Source organism: Dermochelys coriacea, chromosome 4 (genome assembly GCF_009764565.3).
Source record: "Dermochelys coriacea isolate rDerCor1 chromosome 4, rDerCor1.pri.v4, whole genome shotgun sequence".
Lineage (NCBI taxonomy): Eukaryota > Metazoa > Chordata > Testudines > Dermochelyidae > Dermochelys > Dermochelys coriacea.
In genome coordinates this window covers 81,978,851-81,996,484 of record NC_050071.1, presented here as the reverse complement: position 1 = coordinate 81,996,484, position 17,634 = coordinate 81,978,851, and the positions used below count along the sequence as shown (strand labels likewise).

General features: G+C 42.4%; 1 protein-coding gene across 1 annotated transcript in view; it reads left to right on the top strand.

Moving 5' to 3' along the window:
- The first annotated feature begins 3,125 nt into the window (after window positions 1–3,125).
- Window positions 3,126–17,634, top strand: part of ENPP6 (ectonucleotide pyrophosphatase/phosphodiesterase 6) — an 89,335-nt gene continuing 74,826 nt past the window's right edge. The window contains exon 1 of the mRNA XM_043513581.1: window positions 3,126–3,313. The gene's annotated coding sequence lies outside the window, so the exon portion shown is untranslated. The remainder of the gene's footprint in view (window positions 3,314–17,634) is intronic.

Sequence of the window (17,634 nt, the reverse complement as noted above, 5' to 3'; positions counted from 1 at the left end):
ATTTGAAAATATAGGAAAAACATCCAAAAATATTTAATAAATTTCAATTGGTATTCTATTGTGTAACAGTGTGATTAAAACTAATTAATTGCAATTAATTTTTTAATCACGATTAATTTTTTTGAGTAATTGTGTGACTTAAATTAATCGACAGCCCTAACATGAATACATGTTTCTGACACTTTCCTTTTCAGCCAACAAATTTTACTCACAAATGCTTGCAAAAAGCGAGCTCACAAATATCAAAGAAATTGGATGGTTTTGTTTAGATCAGTGTTTGCAAATAAATTTTTGCACTGCTAACCTAGCTCTTCTCCTAACTGCAAGATTTATTCCACTGTAGAATACTCCCTCCCTCACCCCCAGGTAAGCAGTTGAAACCCTCTGTTCTGAATCATTTAAAACTGGACAATGCACTAAAGAACAGCCTGTATTTTCAGAGTCCCTCTGTTTTTTCCACCAAATGCATCCGATGAAGTGAGCTGTAGCTCACGAAAGCTTATGCTCTAATAAATTTGTTAGTCTCTAAGGTGCCACAAGTACTCCTTTTCTTTTAGCCTGTATTTTGTAATCCTGCCAGCTTCCTCAATGAGGGGACTAGATTATCTAACAGGCCTTTTGCATTGGTAATTTCTCAGTTTCTAACATTAGTCTCTGTGTCTAAGGCTAATTAGCCTTGTTGAAAAAGGGCATAATGTTGAAGGTTTAAATACATCCAAGCGATTTCAAATATTTACAACTTTCTTAACAGAGCTTCTTGTGTGGCTGAGAGTCTGCATGTGGCTCCCTACTAGATACTGCATTTCCTGTGCATTCCTGTCCTGGATCTAAAAGCAGAAGAGCTGCTTGCTGGCAAGATGGGCTTTCTGCAAGGTCAAGAGTGAACCTTCACTGCAGTGCTTTCCTCATTAAACACTGCCCTGAGGTTTGTTTGCTGCTCACCCTTTGTAGCCATGACAACAGTTGTTGGGTAATGAACTGTTGGTAGGCTCCCAGCCAGGAGCAAGACTCTCCCCGCAAAAGCTATGATGTCATATCATCAAAATCCAAGTGTCTCCCACCCCCCGCCCGCCCTTTTTAAATACTGAGCTACTTCATGTTAGTTCCTGGAAAAGAAATCTTCTGTTGCATCCTGTCTCTGATAACCAGACCCCAATAGTAACCCCGCACCCTCCCCCACATAATTAAAGGGTCACTCATTGCCCTTTAAAATCTCATTAACCATAGAGTGTGTATTGTTTGTGCTGTTCTTTTTAATAATTTTTTTAATGATATGCAAGAGCAAAAAATGGTATTAATAATTCACAGGACCGGTTTATATGGAAGTTATCCAAACAATGAAGAAAGGATAACTAAACAACTATGCCAACAAAACAGAACAGGTCTATGAGCCTATACATATTTAAAACAAACAATATTTTGAAAGGTCTCATTAAAACACAGAAAAATCCTCCACTGTGAATGGGAGATATTTTTAAAACTGCCTAAGCCACAAATGTGTATGTTCTGAAATCACCAATGCTACTTATATCTTAATATGACAAACAACAGAAGTAATTCTGTACCTGATTGCATTGGCCTAAAATTTAGGATAAAGCCTCTAACTTCCACTCAGTTACTGTGGATTTACACAGGTGTAAATGAGAGCAGAATTTGGCCCATAATTTTTAAGTGACCAACATCCAGGTGATCAAACATCAAACTTCTACCTGTCTTCTGCAAGTGTAGCTCTTTGAAAAGTAAATCTGAAGGTCTGATCCTAAAAGTGCTCTGTGTGTGGAACTGCCACTGTCTTCAGCGGCAGCTTTTGTAGGATTGGGCCTGGGAAAGTTGAATAATAAATTGAGACAAGTAAAAAAAAATTAGAAATCAAAAGTTTGGCACGCAGGAAAGAGGGTGGAGTGTGAACAGCGCTGGTTCAAGCAAATCTGGGACTCCTTAAGTCCCTGGCTTCAGTGCCCAAAACTGAATACACAATCAGCTGCGCACATAGAAAATGGAGGAAAGAGGGTGGAGAAATGACTCCACCTTCCTAGGAAATGACTGCCTAGGAAGCAGTACTGCGGAAAAGATTCTGGGGATAGTGGATTACAAGCTAAATATGACTCAACTGTGGAACACTGCAAAAAAAAAAAAAATCCCCAAAAACCCCCCAAAAACCCAAACATCATTCTGGGATGTATTAGCAGGACTGCTGTAAGCAAGACATGAGAAGTACTCTACTCCACGCTCTACTCCACGCTCATTAGGCCTCAGCTGGAGTATTGTGTCCAGTTCTGGGCTCCACATTTCGGAAAAGATGTGGACAAATTGGAGAAAGTCCAGCAAAGAGCAACATAAATGATTAAAGGTCTAGAAAACATGACCCTATGAGGGAAGATTGAAAAATTTGGATTTGTTTAGTCTGGAGAAGACATGACAACAGTTTTCAAGTACATAAAAGGATGTTAAAAGGAGGAGGAAGAAGAAAAATTGTTCTCCTTAAACTCTGAGGATAGGACAAGAAACAATGGGCTTAAATTGCAGCAAGGGCAGTTTAGGTTGGACATTAGGAAAAACTTCCTAACTGTCAGGGTGGTTAAGCACTGGAATAAATTGCCTAGGGAGCTTGTGGAATCTCCACCATTGGAGATTTTTAAGAGCAGATTTGACAAACACCTGTCAGGGATACTTGTGGCACCTTAGAGACTAACAAATTTATTTCCACAAGTACTCCTTTTCTTTTTGCGAATACAGACTAACACAGCTGCTACTCTGAAACCTGTCAGGGATGGTCTAGATAATACTTAGTTCTGCCATGCATGCAAGGGACTGCACTAGAAGACCTCTCAAGATCCCTTCCAGTCCTATGATTCTATAATCTTGTCTTCCCCACCCTAAATTTCTTTGTCTTGCCAGCCAAATTATGTGGGGGCATGGGACGTCCGTATTGAATAGAGAACTGGTGAGAGTTTGTGGAGAGTTGGCAGGGACAGTGGATGGGAATTTTCTCCTAAACAAGAAGAGAGGAAAATGCATTAGGCCCCAGGGTCAAAAGTAGTAGGAAAAATTCTAATTCCCCAGATAGCTCCTTTTATCCCCATAGAGCTCTTGGTCAGTATAAGGCAGCTCAGACTCCACAGCACAAGTAGCAGGAACAAGTACTAGTCTGTCTCTGGTGAGGTTGTGCCGCCTGCAGCCTCAGGCTTGGTGGCATGGTCTTACCTGTCTTTACAGTGATATTCAGGAAGGAAAAGGACTGTTGAAATTCACCCCTGTGCTTGGTGGTCACCCTCCAGCACCAGCTAACATCACAAGAATGGAACTTCAGAAGGTAAGTGTATGAAATTCCATTTCTTTTGCCTTATTCAAAATTCATAAAACTGCATAAAGACTTTATGTAAAAATATGAGCTCTTAACCTCCATTCTGTAATAACCAGCACTTTGTCATTACAGTGCATACTGCAGAACTGCCATTTAGTTGCAACAACTGAAAGAAGAGAAAAGGAGTACTTGTGGCACCTTAGAGACTAACACATTTATTTGAGCATAAGCTTTCGTGAGCTACAGCTCATTTCATTGGATGAGAAGAGAAGAGAGTTTGCTTTTTTTTTTTTTTTTTAAGTGTTTGTATTTCAAAGACTGGAACATCAAAGCCTTGTGTAAAATCCAGGAAAACTAGTTCAGCAATATTAAAGATTTGCATAACAACTCACCTTCCTTTTGGGGTCAGGACTGCAAGCATAGTTGAAAAGGTGCCCAATCAATTTGTTAATGGATTTGCATAAAGCTGTTAATGGGGTTTGCACAAAGCAACTGAAGGCCTGTTTGAACAACGCTGACATCTAGTGTCTGGATCCTCAATCTGGATGATGCAAAAAAGCCAGATGGTTCATTTCTTCCATCATGTTAAAGGTGACCTGCACATCAAAAGAGAAAATTCCTTGTCCTGAGCTAACCAAGTTGCTTGTTCTGAGTAACCCCGCTAACCAGGTTCTGGACCTGGTCCTTAAACAGACCGAAGCCATTGTGAGTCTTTCCATTAATTACAATGGGCTTTGGATCAAGCTTTAAGAGGGGCATAAGAAACTAAATACTCTGTAGGTTTTGAAAAGTTACAAATAGTTTTACCATCTGCTTCTGGGGTTCCTGCCCCAGGGCAACCCCTAAGCCAGGCCCCAATACTGCTCTGGGATATTCGGGTGGTTTCCCATGTCACTTCCAGTCATAAGAGGCTCAGCCCTCCAGCTGAGCCCCAGATAGTCCACTCCTCCCAGGGTTGTCAGTGAACAGAAAAGGGGGAATTAACACAAATGAATTATACTACCACTGTGGTAAAACTCTCTTCCTCCAGAAAGCCCTGGTTGAGCTGTGCTTCCAGCTAAGGTCAGACAAATGTAGAGGAAGAGCACTGGGCCCTCCCTTGCTTCAGAGTGGAGTTCCTGCCCTCAGCCAAACCTCTCTCCAGAGAGCTGAAGACTTGCTCTACAACCAAATAAGCTAGGCTTCTTGCTTTAAGCTCCTCCTTCCGGGTCTGACATCTCTTATAGATGTGTTAGGGCAGGGCCACCTGTGCCCACATCAGCTCTGTAACCCTATGTTGCCAAGTGTTGGCACACCATCCTTGTCAGCTGTCAGGAATACACAGATCGGTACTGGCAAAATGAAAAAATCTCAACACTCACCCAGCCACATTCACTCCATATTTTGGAGTTACCTAAGATCTTTCCCCTTCCTTTTCATCCTGCCTTATAAGATGAGGTGTGCAGGGTGCACCAGAGTTTTACCTAGTATTGCAATTTCAGAGTGCACAGAATGATTCTGGGAAGCTTTCAAGCTTGTGAGATCCCCCTCCCTGTTCCATGAATTTAATGGCTGTAGCCAGGCCCCTGTTCCAGCCTCCTCAGCACAAAAAAACAGAGGTTCTTTTGATGCAAAAGGAGAAAAAAAACCTTTTTGTCACAAAAAGACCTTGTTTATTTGTTCAAGTCAACAAAACAAACCCAAGTTCTGGCACTGAGGGCTCCCAGTGCCTCTGAGCTGCTTACTCATAGTTCAAAATGGTAAATAAACAAAAGTACCCACACAGAAGGGCTTAAGGAGTATGTTCAGCCACTTCAACAAACCAGATCACTAGTTTCCCTCACGCAACCCCTCCCCTCCATTGATAATTGGATGCTACTGTCCTCCTTTCACTTCCTAAACTAAAAAGGGACTCCTTTGGTATGAACTTGCATCATCCTGACAAGATGCTGCTTCATTCTGCTAGGAGGGGGATGAGATGATCCTTTTGGGCTCCTGAGGGGCTTGTACCATACATTGCAGCAGCTGTCCTGGGGAAGGAAAGGTAATTTCTAAAGTGACCATAGCTCCTAGTGTTTGGTGATTCACCCCATTTTGTGGCCTGGTTTGGGACTCCCAGTCAGGTTCGCTAAACTGAGACAATTCCTGCTATTGCTCAGTGCAGAACATATGTATCATATGACTGGATGACAGCACTACCCCTGCCAATGGCTCAAACCTCTCTCTACCACTTGCATGATCCAAGACCTATATATACATGTTGTCATGTGGGAAAGGGCCATGCACTTTCCTTTGAAATCCTTGCTGCTTCTAGAGTCCTTTAGAAGTTCTTGTTCCCATGTGAGTGGGGGAGGGGAGTAACCAAAGGAAGTGGGGAGTTTGTGGGGCGAGGTCTAAGGGTAGCTGGTGCAGGCTATTCATTTTTGTGTTTCAGAGCATAACCTGAACACCAGTTGGGATCAAGAAGGAATCCCCATCCAACCTCCCTTATATAGAGTTACATAATTAAGAGCATTATGGGAGTTTATATCATCTTCCAAAGCATCTGGTATTGGTCAGGATTAGAGACAGGATACCAGACGAGCTGAACCATCAGTTATCACCACCACACTCTGAGAAACAAAGTTCCTATGCTATATAGTTCAGTGAGGTTATTAATATTCTTTAACTCACTTGGATCATCTTCCTATTCCTCTCCTATAGCCACTGACTTGTGGGCACTGGTAGAATAATAAGAAACATCAAATATGAAGTTGAAAATTGAAAATACTGCACATAATCATGCTCAGTGATGACTGGACAGGGCAAAGGGAACAGAAAAGGTTAATTCATTGTCCTGACAATGACTATGATTGTGATGGAATTAGAGAAAAACTTCAATGAGGTTTACAATCTCAAGGCTGATCTTAGGCTGGCTCTAGTAGCTGCAGGCCTAATGCTTGCAATGGCAATTGTAGTTTGACGACTATGAAACTAATGGAAACTGTTTCAAGAAGACTTGAGATAGCACATAATGTACTTTGATTTTTTCAGCTAAAAAAAAAAGAGAGAGAGAGAAAAGCTTTTAACTACAAGAGCCTTGCGCAGAAGCTTGGAAAACAGCTTACTATGCCAGTAATAACAATATAGCAGCATCTAGTGGGCATTTTCCTTCTGGTTACATACTGTATTTGAAATGCTATCATGTTACATCCATACACTGCTGAAAGCTTGTCTGATATATTGTGCAAACTGACAGAAAAACATTAATAGTTCTGGTAATAAATGAACTGCTTTTTCAGGTAAAGAGCAAAAATGATGAGTATAAGCTATGGCCAGTCAATCCCTCTTATATATTTTCCTCCCATGTTTAAATTGTGATCAAGACTGGAAGAGGTTTTAAGACCTAAAGAGAGCAATTACAGAATACAAAGCCAGATACAAGATGATGATACAGGTAGAAGTTCTCAGAAGACCTAGAATTGTCTGTAAAGAACCTCAGTGCTCTACTTCCTTGTGCTGAAGAATATAGACCATTATCATCTATTATTTACATTAGCACCTGTGGGCTCCAACCTAGCTCATGGCCCCTTCGTGATAGGCACTATAAAAACATAAAGACTTGCTTCCTGCCCCAAAGATCTTACAATCTAAATATACAAGACAGGCACAGGGTGAGGGGGGAAACAGGATGGTGAAACCACATGACGAATTAAATAAACCCAGGTCTCCAGACCGTTATCTTATCCCCTTGAAGACCATGCTGCATCCTTATTAATGGTCCAAACCTTGTAATAGTGTTGTTACAAACTACCATACTTTGGACAGGTTTCAGAGTAGCAGTCGTGTTAGTCTGTATTTGCAAAAAGAAAAGGAGTACTTGTGGCACCTTAGAGACTAACAAATTTATTTGAGCATAAGCTTTCGTGATGCATCCGATGAAGTGAGCTGTAGCTCACAAAAGCTTATGCTCAAATAAATTTGTTAGTCTCTAAGGTGCCACAAGTACTCCTCTTCTTTTTGGGTCACTATTGGAGAAAACAATATTGTTTATTTTTTGCCAAGGATGACCTAGCCGGGGCCAAATTCTGCATTTCTCATTAAAAACTCATCTTGCTCGAGTAAGGAATGCAGGCTCAGGCACCTGAGTTGCGTGTTCCACCTACTTCTGCCCCGCCCCCGTCACACATACAGTGGACTGAATGGTCTTGTTTGTCCTTAGTTCCTGGTGCTCTGAGTTGAGTGCATTGGTCACTAGCAAGTTAGGGAAATAAAACCAGAGAAATCAGGCTCCTCTGATTAACCATATTTCCCAGAAAAAGAGCCTAGTTTTCAATTTTTTCTTTTGACCTAAATGCAGTTGCCACAGAGTCAGGATGTAGAAGAAATAGCTTCTTTTTGGGGGTGGTGGCTGTGATAAGCTATGCAGCAAATGATTTACTGCCATTTTTGCTGACAGCAGGGCAGCCACCCCCCAGAGCTCCACATGGTATGAGTTTGCTTTGCATAACTGGTGGCACGAAAAAGTAAAATTTTCTGAAAAGAGACGAATCCCACCTCCATTTAAAAAACATCAGAACAGGGCATTAGATAGGCCAGGGAAGCCAAGAAAAGTGGTTTCTTACTAACAACAGGGAGGAGGCCATTGGCCTTGGAGGTTTTGGCAGCATGTCCATTTCTGGCAACTGATGACACACTGAGACAAGAAGACTGCTGAGGAAAGGATGAGCAGATGAGTTGTATTAGCAGGGAAAGTGACAAAATATTCAGAATAGCTTGTTATTACAATTAAATAGTTTAAACAAAAAGAAAAGGAGTACTTGTGGCACCTTAGAGACTAACAAATTTATTAGAGCATAAGCTTTCGTGAGCTACAGCTGACTTCATCGGATGCATTTGGTGAAAAAAACAGAGGAGAGATTTATATACACACACACAGAGAACATGAAACAATGGGTTTATCATACACACTGTAAGGAGAGGTTTCAGAGTAGCAGCCGTGTTAGTCTGTATTCGCAAAAAGAAAAGGAGTACTTGTGGCACCTTAGAGACTAACAAATTTATTAGAGCATAAGCTTTCGTGAGCTACAGCTCACTTCATCGGATGCATTTCTGTAAGGAGAGTGATCACTTAAGATAAGCCATCACCAGCAGCGGGGGGGGGGGGGGGGGAGGAAAACCTTTCATGGTGACAAGCAAGGTAGGCTAATTCCAGCAGTTAACAAGAATATCAGAGGAACAGTGGGGGGTGGGGTGGGAGGGAGAAATACCAAGGGGAAATAGTTTTACTTTGTGTAATGACTCATCCATTCCCAGTCTCTATTCAAGCCTAAGTTAATTGTATCCAGTTTGCAAATTAATTCCAATTCAGCAGTCTCTCCTTGGAGTCTGTTTTTGAAGCTTTTTTGTTGAAGTATAGCCACTCTTAGGTCTGTGATCGCTATACTTCAACAAAAAAGCTTCAAAAACAGACTCCAACGAGAGACTGCTGAATTGGAATTAATTTGCAAACTGGATACAATTAACTTAGGCTTGAATAGAGACTGAGAATGGATGAGTCATTACACAAAGTAAAACTATTTCCCCATGGTATTTCTCCCTCCCACCCCACCCCCCACTGTTCCTCTGATATTCTTGTTAACTGCTGGAATTAGCCTACCTTGCTTGTCACCATGAAAGGTTTTCCTCCTTCCCGCCCCCCCCCCCCCCGCTGCTGGTGATGGCTTATCTTAAGTGATCACTCTCCTTACAGTGTGTATGATAAACCCATTGTTTCATGTTCTCTCTGTGTGTGTATATAAATCTCTCCTCTGTTTTTTCCACCAAATGCATCCGATGAAGTGAGCTGTAGCTCACGAAAGCTTATGCTCTAATAAATTTGTTAGTCTCTAAGGTGCCACCAGTACTCCTTTTCTTTTTGCGAGTGACCAGAGAGATTGAAGTGTTCTCCAACTGGTTTTTGAATGTTATAATTCTTGACGTCTGATTTGTGTCCATTCATTCTTTTACGTAGAGACTGTCCAGTTTGGCCAATGTACATGGCAGAGGGGCATTGCTGGCACATGATGGCATATATCACATTGGTAGATGCGCAGGTGAACGAGCCTCTGATAGTGTGGCTGATGTGATTAGGCCCTATGATGGTATCCCCTGAATAGATATGTGGACAGAGTTGGCAACGGGCTTTGTTGCAAGGATAGGTTCCTGGGTTAGTGGTTCTGTTGTGTGGTGTGTGGTTGCTGGTGAGTATTTGCTTCAGATTGGGGGGCTGTCTGTAAGCAAGGACTGGTCTGTCTCCCAAGATCTGTGAGAGTGATGCCCCGTCCTTCAGGATAGGTTGTAGATCCTTGATGATGTGTTGGAGAGGTTTTAGTTGGGGGCTGAAGGTGATGGCTAGTGGCGTTCTGTTGTTTTCTTTGTTGGGCCTGTCCTGTAGTAGGTGACTTCTGGGTACTCTTCTGGCTCTGTCAATCTGTTTCTTCACTTCAGCAGGTGGGTATTGTAGTTGTAGGAATGCATGATAGGACTGAAGGTAAAAAATCCATTACAATCTACATACCACACAGACTATGCTGACAGCTTGTGCCACACACTCTCAAAGAAACTGCGGAACCACCTGATCAACATCCTCTACAGCAAACAGGGAAAGATTAAGAATGAGCTCTCAAAACTGGATACTCTCATAAAGAACCAACCTTCCACACAAACTTCCTCGTGGCTGGACTTTACAAAAACTAGACAAGCCATTTACAAAACACACTTTGCTTCTCTACAAAAGAAAAAGGACACTAAGCTATTTAAACTACTATATGCCACAAGGGGCCACAACAATGGTTCCCATAACCCACCCAGCAATATTGTTAATCTATCCAACTATACTCTTAGCCCAGCGGAAGAATCTGTCCTATCTCGGGGCCTCTCCTTTTGCCCCTCCACCCCCACGAACATGATACAGTTCTGTGGTGACCTAGAATCCTATTTTCAACGTCTCCGACTCAAGGAATATTTCCAACACACCTCTGACCAACATATTAACCCACAGAGACCTTCCTGCCAACACTACAAAAAGAAGGATTCTGGGTGGACTCCTCCTGAAGGTCGAAACAGCAGCCTGGATTTCTACATAGAGTGCTTCCGCCGACGTGCACGAGCTGAAATTGTGGGAAAGCAGCATCGCTTACCCCATAACCTCAGCCCATGCAGAACACAGTGCCATCCACAGCCTCAGAAACAACTCTGACATCATAATCAAAAAGGCTGACAAAGGAGGTGCTGTCATCATCATGAATAGGTCGGAGTATGAACAAGAGGCTACTAGGCAGCTCTCCAACACCACTTTCTACAAGCCATTACCCTCTGATCCCACTGAGAGTTACCAAAATAAACTACAGCATTTGCTCAAGAAACTCCCTGAAAAAGCACAAGAACAAATCCGCACAGACACACTCCTAGAACCCCGACCTGGGGTATTCTATCTGCTACCCAAGATCCATAAACCTGGAAATCCTGGACGCCCCATCATCTCAGGCATTGGCACCCTGACAGCAGGATTGTCTGGCTATGTAGACTCCCTCCTCAGGCCCTTCGTTACCAGCACTCCCAGCTATCTTCGAGACACCACTGACTTCCTGAGGAAACTACAGTCCATTGGTGATCTTCCTAAAAACACCATCCTAGCCACTATGGATGTAGAAGCCCTCTACACCAACATTCCACACAAAGATGGACTACAAGCCGTCAGGAACAGTATCCCCGATACTGTCACGGCTAACCTGGTGGCTGAACTTTGTGACTTTGTCCTCACCCACAACTATTTCACATTTGGTGACAATGTATACCTTCAAATCAGCGGCACTGCGATGGGTACCCGCATGGCCCCACAGTATGCCAACATTTTTATGGCTGACTTAGAACAACGCTTCCTCAGCTCTCGTCCCCTAATGCCCCTACTCTACTTGCGCTACATGGATGACATCTTCATCATCTGGACCCATGGAAAAGAAGCTCTTGAGGAATTCCACCATGATTTCAACAATTTCCATCCCACCATCAACCTCAGCCTGGACCAGTCCACACAAGAGATCCACTTCCTGGACACTACGGTGCTAATAAGAGATGGTCACATAAACACCACCCTATATCGGAAACCTACTGACCGCTCTTCCTACCTACATGCCTCTAGCTTTCATCCAGATCATACCACTCGATCCATTGTCTACAGCCAAGCGCTACGATATAACCGCATTTGCTCCAACCCCTCAGACAGAGACAAACACCTACAAGATCTCTATCATGCATTCCTACAACTACAATACCCACCTGCTGAAGTGAAGAAACAGATTGACAGAGCCAGAAGAGTACCCAGAAGTCACCTACTACAGGACAGGCCCAACAAAGAAAACAACAGAACGCCACTAGCCATCACCTTCAGCCCCCAACTAAAACCTCTCCAACGCATCATCAAGGATCTACAACCTATCCTGAAGGACGAGGCATCACTCTCACAGATCTTGGGAGACAGACCAGTCCTTGCTTACAGACAGCCCCCCAATCTGAAGCAAATACTCACCAGCAACCACACACCACACAACAGAACCACTAACCCAGGAACCTATCCTTGCAACAAAGCCCGTTGCCAACTCTGTCCACATATCTATTCAGGGGATACCATCATAGGGCCTAATCACATCAGCCACACTATCAGAGGCTCGTTCACCTGCGCATCTACCAATGTGATATATGCCATCATGTGCCAGCAATGCCCCTCTGCCATGTACATTGGTCAAACTGGACAGTCTCTACGCAAAAGAATGAATGGACACAAATCAGACGTCAAGAATTATAACATTCAAAAACCAGTTGGAGAACACTTCAATCTCTCTGGTCACTTGATCACAGACCTAAGAGTGGCTATACTTCAACAAAAAAGCTTCAAAAACAGACTCCAACGAGAGACTGCTGAATTGGAATTAATTTGCAAACTGGATACAATTAACTTAGGCTTGAATAGAGACTGGGAATGGATGAGTCATTACACAAAGTAAAACTATTTCCCCATGGTATTTCTCCCTCCCACCCCACCCCCCACTGTTCCTCTGATATTCTTGTTAACTGCTGGAATTAGCCTACCTTGCTTGTCACCATGAAAGGTTTTCCTCCTTTCCCCCGCCCTGCTGCTGGTGATGGCTTATCTTAAGTGATCACTCTCCTTACAGTGTGCATGATAAACCCATTGTTTCATGTTCTCTGTGTGTGTGTATATAAATCTCTCCTCTGTTTTTTTCACCAAATGTATCCGATGAAGTGAGCTGTAGCTCACGAAAGCTTATGCTCTAATAAATTTGTTAGTCTCTAAGGTGCCACAAGTACTCCTTTTCTTTTTGCGAATACAGACTAACACGGCTGCTACTCTGAAACCTGTCATAGTTTAAACAGACAACTTCATGGGCATCTGAATGGTTCAGGAAACTGGTAATGGGATAATGTCCCATGCTTTTGACTTTTCAGGCACTGATTCATATCCAGCTGGGATCAGAAGTGACCAACAAACAGTTGTTCCCGTGTGAAGGCTAATTAGAACCTCCAAAATAGCCAGTGGCCTCAGACCAGTTCCCACTGGCCAAGTACCCTTTAAATTAGTGCTATATGCTTGTAGCCCCCCATCTGTTGATTCTCGTGTTATATTTAGACTGCAAGCTCTTTGGGGCAGGGACCATCTTTTTGTTGTATTTCTATGCAGTGCACAATGGGGTTCAGATCCAGGACTGGGGTGCCTAGGCACTACAATAATACAAATAAATAATAACCACAAGAAGTCTGGAGCTCAGATCTTTGGTAGTAGAGGAGCATCTTCAAAAAACTGAGAAGGGATAGGTTAAATGTGGCATAATTCTTAAGTGTTTAATATTTCCTACCAATACTCACAACTCATTTTGTTAATCTCTGTACATTCAGGATATGGGATGGGGCATTTATTTTACAACATACTCACTCTTCCACAACTTGGAGTCAACTGTGAGAACCCAAGGTAGGTGAAAATTAATTTTCTGAAGTTATGTAGTCAGTGAGGGTAGCAGCAATTTAAAAAATGCACATATGTAGCCCATGTTTCCCTAGAAACACGGTGAGAATGAATTTAGCAACGCATGAACCTTTCTGCACAGTCAATCAAGTATAGCACGCTGGGCTATAAATCTTTGGATCAGAGAGTAGGAGAAGTGCTAAAGGGTAGTGCTTGGGTTCACAGTTGGGCTGGTATTCTGTTACATATTTGATCATTCAGATAGCAAAGATTGCACAATAATAATTGCAAAATAAACATCATTTTACCAGGATTTTCCTGGGGAACAGTTTTTTGGGGTCTAGTGAAGGTGAATGGAATTGAATGTGTTTCAGGTTCAAGCAGATTGTCCTCGAGGTTTGCTTTTTAGGTTTGATTGTTTTAGTGTTAAAAATTATTGTTTAGGAAAATATGAAAGTCTTAGAGATTTTAATTATTCAGGTGCCTGATCTTGGCTGTCCTCACCTTCAGGCGCATGACAAGGAATGGGGGAGGGGAGGAGGGAGAACAGTATGTTTTTAATGTATGTCTATTGTTAATACTATGCGGTTTATGATTTTGTATTGTCATTGTTGCTGTTCTTCATAGTTTTCAATTTTGAAAGAAGAGGAAAAATATTATTTTTTTAACAACTAATACCCATAAAGTTTAGGAGAGTCACAAATGCACAGTAAATGAAATAAATAAATATTTCTGAGTGGCCATAGCCAAATCCATTTGTTAGCTTTCCTCCCCTACTAATTAATTAATATTTTGGAAAAAGACTGAGCTTGATAAGTTTATGGAGGGGATGGTATAACGAGAATGCATATAATGGCATGTAGCCGATCTGTGACTGCTGGCAGCAAATATCTCCTGACTGGTGATGGGATACTGGATGGGGAGGGTTCTGAATTACTACAGAGAATTCTTTCTCAGGTGTCTGGCTGGTTGGTCTTGCTCACATGCTCAGGGTCTAACTTATCACCATATTTGGGATTGGGAAGAAATTTCCCCCTGGGGTCAGATTGGCAGAGACCCTGGGGACTTTTTGCCTTCCTCTGCAGCACTGGGCACACGGGGTCACTTGCAGGTTTAAACTAGTGTAAATTACTCTGTAATTTTAAGTCTTTAAATCATGATCTGAGGACTTCAGTAACTCAGCCAGAGGTTAGGGGTCTATTATAGGAGTGGGTGGGTGAGGTTCTCTGGCTGCAATGTGCAGGAGGTCAGACTAGATGATCATGAGGGTCCTTTCTGATCTTAAAATCTATGAGTGTCAGTCTAATAAGGACAAAATCCTCAGTACTGAAGAACACTACTAATTCAATCAAGGCAATTATGCACACCCCTTCACAGGCAAAGGAGGGTGGGATGGGCCAAACTCAAAGAATGTTATAGATTGAACCATCCTGCTTGGTTAGGAGCAGTATGCCCACATTCTTAAACACATGACTTCTCAAAGCTAATGAGAATGATTTTACAATTAAGACTGTATGCTTACAAGCGAGACCTACAATTACCAGACAGTGCCCTGTTAGCTGACCTGGTATTCAGTGGTGCAAGTATAGAGCCGTTGCTAGGCTCTTCTATCCTTGCCTCTTTTGGAGGAAGATGGTGTTGTACTTTACTGGCTACAGACCTGACCCAAGATCCATCCAAGTCAATGGAAAGATTCCCATTGACTTCAGTGGGTTTTAGATCAGATCCTAGAAGGTCATTAAGCATTTTCAGTGCATGAATACTCCTCCAGGCCTTCAGCTCTAATGTCAGTTCACTTACTGTCTTTTAGATCTAAAAATTGCCCTATAGATATTCAATCGTCTGTAGCAATCTAAAGCATTTTCTTTAAATATTTACTTTTCAAAAGGTTAAGGTGAGCATTCTAGTTATGGTTCCATTTTCAAATGATCCATTCCCCCTCCTAAAATCCATACTTCACCTCCACAGCAGCCTTAAATTAAGTTAGTTACACAGTCAGATAGTCACACACAACAGCATTTAACTAATATTTCAAACTGAAAATATTGCTATGCTGGAAAGCATTAATCAAGCATGCCTTGATCTATAGATCAGTCAAGGTAAGGGTTAGGGTTGGGTTAAAGTCAGTGGATGTACTACGCACCCTTCATTCAGGATAAGTTCATAGATTCATAAATATTAAGGTCAGAAGGGACCATTATGATCATCTAGTCCGACCTCCTGCACGACGCAGGCCACAGAATCTTACTCACCCACTCCTGCGAAAAACCTCTCACCTATGTCTGAGCTATCGAAGTCCTCAAATCGTGGTTTAAAGACTTCAAGGAGCAGAGAATCCTCCAGCAAGTGACTCGTGCCCCATGCTACAGAGGAAGGCGAAAAACCTCCAGGGCCTCTTCCAATCTGCCCTGGAGGAAAATTCCTTTCCGACCCAAATATGGCGATCAGCTAAACCCTGAGCATATGGGCAAAATTCACCAGCCAGATACCCAGGAAAGAAGTTTCTGTAGTAACTCAGATCCCACCCCATCTAACATCCCATCACATTGGGCCTATTTACCATGAATATTTAAAGATCAATTAATTATCAAAATCATGTTATCCCATCATACCATCTCCTCCATAAACTTATCAAGTTTAATCTTAAAGCCAGATAGATCTTTTGCCCCACTGCTTCCGTTGGAAGGCTATTCTAAAACGTCTGTCCTCTGATGGTTAGAAACCTTCGTCTAATTTCAAGTCTAAACTTCCCAATGACCAGTTTATATCCATTTATTCTTGTGTCCACATTGGTACTGAGCTTAAATAATTCCTCTCCCTCTCCAGTATTTATCCTTCTGATATATTTAGAGAGAGCAATCATATCTCCCCTCAACCTTCTTTTAGTCAGGTTAAACAAGCCAAGCTCCTTGAGTCTCCTTTCATAAGACAGGTTTTCCATTCCTCGGATCATCCTAGTAGCCCTTCTCTGTACCTGTTCCAGTTTGAATTCATCCTTCTTTTGAAGGAACAATTAAATTACTCTTTATATAGTGAGAGCTGAAACAATGAAAAGCTTCCACCCAAGGCACTGGCCAGCATGGCAAGGCCTAAACAGAAGCTAAACCATGTGGGCAAAGAGTTTTCCCTGGGGACTGATTGCAAGCACTTCGGTTGGAGCATGGACTGGCTGCAGCTGTGTGTCTCTGAGTCTGAGAGAGGCAGAAAGTGCCCAGAAAGCCAGCTGACAGCAACAGAAGCTGTGGTGAGCATGGCTCTGGAAGGAAACCATGAGACAAAGTTTCTTTTGGGAACAGTTTTTGATTAAAAGGCTAAATGAGAGTCAACAGTGTAACACTGTTGCTAAAAAACAACAACCCACACATCATTTTGGAATGTATTAGCAGGAGTGCTGTTAGCAAGACATTAGAAGTAATTCTTTCGCTCTAATCCACACTCATTAGGCATCAGCTGGAGTATAGTGTCCAGTTCTGGGCTCCACGTTTCAGAAATGATGTGGACAAATTGGAGAAAGTCCAGCGAAGAGCAACACAAATGATGATAGGTCTAGAAAACATGACCCTATGAGGGAAGATTGAAAAAATTGGATTTGTTTAGTCTGGAGAAGACTGAAGGGGGACACAATAACAGTTTTCAAGTACATAAAAGGTTGTTACAAGGAGGAGAGAGGAAAAATTGTTGTCCTTAACCTCAGGATAGGACAAGAAGAAATGTGCTTAAATTGCGGCAAGGGCAGTTTAGGTTGGACATTAGGAAAAACTTTCTAACTGTCAGAGTGGTTAAGCACTGCATTTGCCTAGGGAGACTGTGGAATCTCCACCATTGGAGATTTTTAAGAGCAGGTTAGACAAACACCTGTCAGGGATGGTCTAGATAATACTTAGTTCTGCCATGAGTGCAGGGGACTGGACTAGATGACCTCTTGAGGTACCTTCCAGTCCTACGATTCTATGATTTCTTGGGGGCAATATAAATCTTGGAAGTGAGATCCAAGAGAAATTTGAGAGCTTCTGTCATCTGTGGGGTACCTGATGGTGTAGAATATTGGGGTGAGGGATTTCATGACTTTTTCTACCTCTGCCTGTGGTTTCTTTAAAAAAATTTCACTTCTAGATTGAAAGAATTTCTGACAACAGACTCCAACTCCAGGCTCTGGTAGCAATAATAGAGTTTGTATCATACTATTGTAATGCTAGAGTTTCCCATGCCATCTGGGGTCTTCACGCAGACAGTGTGTTTACAAATGAATGTGACCCAAACAACTCAGCACTGCTTGGCAGGGATGAAATCTAGTGCCAAATGCTGTCTCTGCCAAGCTAGACTGTTTGGCGCCAGTCCTACTCTTCTGGGG